Genomic DNA, 5,994 nt, shown 5'->3' with positions numbered 1-5,994 from the left:
CTTCCCATTTTCTAATTGGATTATTCATTACTGGGGTGTTGAGCACTATAAGTACTTAATATGTTTAGATTACTGTTTACCAGACATGTCATTTTCATATGTCCTCTCCCATTCCATAAATTCCCTTTTAGTTTTGCTGATTGTTTCTTTGCTGTGCAGAAGCTTTTTATTTGGATGAAGTCCTAGTAGTTCATTTTTTCTTTTCTTTCCCTTACCTCAGGAGACTTATCTGGAAGTTGCTACAGCTGATGTCAAAGAGGTTACTGCCCATGTTTTTCTCTAGGATTTTGATGATTTCAGGTCTCACAGTTATGTCTTTCATCCATTTTGAGTTTATTTTTATGTATGGCATAAGAAAGTGGTTCAGTTTCATTCTTTTGCATGTTGCTTTCCTGTTTTCCCAGCACCATTTGTTGAAGAGACTCTCCTTCCCATTGGATATTCTTTCCTGCTTTGTGGAAAATTAGTTGACCATATTACTGTGGGTTCATTTCTGAGGTTTCTATTCTTTGTTTTGATCTACATGTGTTTTTGTGCCTGCACCATACTGTTTTGATCACTACGGTTTTGTAATATAACTTGAAGTCTGGAATTGTGATGCCTCTAGCTTTACTTTTCTTTTTCAATATTGCTTTGCTGTCCAGGTTCTTTTATGATTCCATACAAATTTGAAAATTGTTTATTCTAGCTCTGTGAAAAATGCTGTTGACCTTTTGATAGGGATTGAATTAAACGTATAGATTGCTTTGGGTTGTACAGACATTTTAACAATAATTGTTCTTCCATTCTATGAGCATGAGATCTTTTTCCACTTCTTTGGGGCATTTTCAGTTTCTTTCATAAGTATTCTATTGTTTTGAAAGTACAGATAATTTACCTCTTTGGTCAAGTTTAATCCTAGGTATCTTAATGGTTTTTGGTACAGTTTTAAGTGGGATTGATTCCTTGATTTTCTTTTTGCTGCTTTATTTTTGGTGTATAGAAATGTCCCAGACTTCTGCTCATTGATATTTTTATGCTACGACATTACTGAACTCATGTATCAGTTCTCACAGATTTTTGGTGGAGGCTTTCAGGTTTTCTACATAGAGTATCATGTTGTTTTCGAATACTGAAAATTTGACTTCTTACTTGCCTATGTGAATGCCTTTTATTTCTTTATGTCCTTTGATTCCTGAGGCTATGTCTTCTGGTACTCTTTTGAATTAGAATGGTGAGAGTTGGAGTGCCTGGATGGCTCAACTAGTTAAGCATCAGACTTTTGATTTCTGCTCAGAACGTGATCTCATGGTTAGTGGGATCGAGGCCCACATTGGGCTCTATGCTGACAGTGTGGGCTGTTTGGTATTCTCTCTCACTCCCTCTCTGCCACTCCACCTCTCTCAAAATAAATAAGCATTAAAAAAAAAGAATGATGAGAATGGGCATCCCTGTCTCGTTCCTGACCTTAGAGGAAAAGCTCTCAGGTTTTTTTTTTAAATTGAGGTTGATTATTAGTTGTGGGTCTTTCATATATGGCCTCCATGATGTTGAGGTATGTTCCTTCTATCCCTACTTTGTTGTGCATTTTTATCAAGAATGGATGCTGTATTTTGTTAAATGCTTTCTCTGCATCTATTGAGAGAACTACATGGTTCTTATCCTTTTATTAATGTGGTGTATTATGTTGATTTATTTACAAATATTGAACCATTCTTGCAGCCCAGAAATAAATCCCACTTGACTGTGGTGAATAATTCTTTTAATATATTGTTAGATTCAATTTGATGGTATATTTTTGAGAGTATTTGTATCCAGGCTCATCAGAGATAATGGCTTGTAATTCTCCTTTCCAGTGGGGTCTTTGGTTTTGGAATCAAGGTGCAACTGGCCTCATAGAATGAGTTTGGAAATTTTCCTTCCATTTTTACTTTTTGGAGCAGTTTGAGAATAATAGATATTAACGCTTATTTAAATGTTTGGCAGTACTCCCCTGGGAAACCATTTGGCCCTGGACTTTTGTTTGTTTGGTATTTTTTTGTTACTGACTCAATTTCTTTGCTTGTTATTGTTCTGTTCAAATTCCTATTTCTTTTGATTTGGTTTTACTAGTTTTTATGTTTCTAGTTATTTATCCTTTTCTTCTATATTGTCCATTTTGTTGGCCTTTAGTTTTTCAATGTTTTCTCTTATAATTATTTGTATTTCTGTGGTGATGCTTATTATTTCTCATCTGTCAAAAAATAATTTCATTATTTGGGTCCTTTCTTTTTTATTTCTTGGTAAGTTTAGCTAGATATTTATTATTTTTATTGACTTTTTCATAGAACCAAATCCTAATTTTATTGATCTGTTCTATATTTTTATGTGTGTTTACCTGTATTGCTTATTTCTGCTCTCATGTTTATTATTTTCTCTTGCTGGTTTTAAGTTTTGATTTTTTTCTAGCTCCTTTGGGTGCAAGTTTAGGTTGTTCTTTTGAGACTTTCCTTGTGACTTGATATACACTTCTTTTTGGTATAAACTTTCTGTTTTATTCTATTTTGCTCCATCCCAAAAGTTGTGGACCACTGTGTTTTCATTGTCGTTTGTTTCCATGTACCTTTTTATTTTTTATTTTCTGGTTGACTAAGTCAGTGTTTATTAACATGTTTTCTTAAAATCTCCATTTGTGTTCTTTTCAGATTTTTTTCTTGTTTTTGATTTCTATTTTCATAGCATTCTGTTCAGAAAAGATGCATGGGGGTGCTTGGCTAGTCAGACAGTAGAGCATGTGACTGTTGATCTCAGGATTGTGAGTTCAAGTCCTATGTTGGGTGTGGAGATTACTTTAAAAAATGAAATCTTTAAAAGAAAAAATAAAAGAAAAATGCATCATATGATTTCATTCATCTTTTAATTTCTTTAGGCTTGCTTTATAGGCTAATGTGTGATCTATTCTGGAGAATGTTCCATGTGTACCTCACATGAATGTGTGTTCTGCTGTTTTATTTTGGAATGTATATATCTGTGAAATCCATCTGGTCCAGTATATCATTCAAAGCCATTGCATTCTTGTTGATTTTCTTTTCACATGATCTCTCCATTGATCAATGTAAGGTGTTAAAATTCTCTATTATTAATTTAGTATTATTGATTACTTACTTTATGTTTGGCATTGACTATTTTATGTGTCTGGTGCCCAAACCCGCTAACCATGAGACCATGACCTGAGCAGAAGTCGGGTAGCTCAACCAACTGAACCACTCAGGCTCCCCTGAAATAATTTTTTAAACTTAGTCTAGTAAAATGGCTTAACAGTAAAATAAGAAACACTAAGAAAGTAGGGGTTTTATTTTAAGTTTTTATTTGGAACTGATTTCAAAGTTTCAGAAATTATAAGAATAGTACTGCAGAGAACACTTTTATACATTTCGTACCCAGATTCACTTACCCTTGACACCATTCCCCTCTGCACACATGCATGGAAGCACACGCGCACACACACAGACACACTCCCTCTCTCTCTCTCTCTCTCTCTCTCTCACACACACACACACACACACACACACACACACACACTGTGTTGTTTTGTTTTGCTGTTTCCCTTTGCCCTACCCTCCCACCCCATCTTCATCTCTGGTTCCATTTCTTCTTCAGCCTCCTTTAATCTAGAACATTTCTATAGTCTATTTTTAAACAACATAAATATCTTTAATAAAATATTTTTCATCTTTTATGTCTAATATTTTTCATGTTTAGATTCAGGTATACATTCTTGGCCAGAATTATAGATAGGTGATAATGAATTGCATATCACATCTGGAGGTACACAATATCTTTCTGCTATTCACTGGTAATGTTAATTTTGATTACATGGTCAAAGTAATATAATTTCTTTGGTTTGTAATTACTATTTTTCCCTTAAAATTAATAAGCAGTCTGTAGGGAGACACTTTCAAACCATGCAAATATCCTGCTTAGTATCAAAAGATTTTCCTAGGTTACCTATATTCATCATAATAGTTGTCAAATGACTTCCCAACTTTAGTCCTCCATGTAGCGCTCAGTATTATGCTATAAGCAAGACCCCTCATTTCTCACGTATAGATTGATTAGTCTATTGATCTTTCTACTTATTGACCAATTTGTTATCAGAATAGACTGAGAAATTACTATTGCGGAATGGTTTGTAATTCATTATTGGATTATTTTGTGCTCAGTTCTTCCCAGATTTGATCAGAGAGAGCCTCCTCAAGCTCTCCATGTGACATGCCCCTCCCCCTTTCTTTTTAGCACTACCTTACACTCCGATATAAATGTATTTTGATTTCTTCTTGTACCTACCTTTTCATAGTCCTAGAATCAGCTATTTCTGTAAGGAACTTGGTCCCATACACATTTCAGGATTGCTTGTTCTAGTTTCATGAAAAATGCTGTAGGTATTTTGATAGAGATTGCATTAAACCTGTAGATTTCTTTGGGTAGTACAGGTATCTTAACAATATTTGTTCTTCCAACCCATGAGCACACAACGTCTTTCCCTTTCTCTATGTTGTCTATAATTTCTTTCACCAGCACTTTATAATATTCACAGTGCATGTCTTTCACCATTTTGGTTAATTTTATTCTTAGATATTTTGTAATTTTAAGTACAATTATAAAAGGGGGTATTTTCTTGATTTCTCTTTCTGTTGCTTAATATACAGAAACAACTGATGTTTGTACATTGATTTTGTATCCTGTGACTTTACTGAATTCATTTGTTAGTTCTAGTAGTTTTTTGGTAGAGTCTTTTTGGGTTTTCTGTAAATGTCATATGCAAATAATGCAAGTTTTACTTCCTCCTTACTGGTTTGGATGCCTTTTCCTTTTGTTTTCTGATTGCTGTGGCTAATATTTCCAGTACAATGTTGAATAAAAGTGGTGACAATGGACATTCTTGTCTTGTTCCTGACCTTAGAGGAATTTCACTGTTTTTCTCCATTGAGTATGATGTTTGCTGTGGGTTTTTTTTTCATATATGGCCATTATTATGTTGAGATATGTTCCCTCTATACTCACTTTGTTGAAGGTTTTTATCATGAATGGATGTTTTACTTTGTCAAACAATTTTTCTGAATCTATTGAATTGATCATAAGCTTTTCATCCTTTGTCTTATTGATGTGATGTATCATGTTGATGGCTTGTAAATATGGAACCACCCTTGCATCCCAGGAACAAATCTCCCATGATCATGGTGTATGGTTTATTCAATGTATGGTTCCATTCCATTTGTTAGTATTTTGTTGAGGATTTTGTCTCTGTGTTCATCAGAGATATTGGCCTGTAGTTCTCCTTTCCTGTGACGTCTTTATCTGGTTTTGGTATCAGGGTGATGCTGGCCTCCTAGCATAAATTGAGAAGCTATCCTACCTCTTCTATTTTTTTAGAATAGATTGAGAAGAATAGGTATTAACCTGTCTTTAAGTATTTGGTAAAATTCACCTGTGAAGCTGTCTGATCCTGGACTTCCGTTTGTTGGTAATTTTTTTTTTATTTCGTATTCAATTTCATTGCTGATCACAGGACTGTCAAATTTTCTATTACTTCCTGCTTCAGTGTTGGTAGGTTATATGTTTTTAGGAATTTATCCATTCTTCTAGGTTGGCCATTTTATTTGCATATAGTTTTTCGTAATACTCTCTTATAATTGTTTGTATACAAAAAAATATAATTGTTTGTTATTTCTTTGTTGGTGGTGGTAACTTCTCCTCTCTCATCAGGCACTTCATGAGTTGAGCAAAATTCCTTCCTGAAGGTGCTTAGTCAATTATAATTTTAGTAAATGTATCTTTAAAATCTCTTAAAAGTACATTCTATGATAAGGTAGAATTGATAAACGTTAAAAATAGAACTATCTTACAATCCAATAATTGCACTACTCGGTTTCTTTTTTTTTCCATAATATTTTATTGTCAAATTGTTTTCCATACAACACCCAGTGCTCTTCCCCTTAAGTGCCCTCCACCATCACCACCACCTCTTTTCCCCCC

The sequence above is a fragment of the Suricata suricatta genome, chromosome X, assembly GCF_006229205.1.
Source record: "Suricata suricatta isolate VVHF042 chromosome X, meerkat_22Aug2017_6uvM2_HiC, whole genome shotgun sequence".
NCBI lineage: Eukaryota > Metazoa > Chordata > Mammalia > Carnivora > Herpestidae > Suricata > Suricata suricatta.
The sequence above is the reverse complement of the archived record's forward strand: the minus strand, read 5'-3'. Positions refer to the sequence as shown.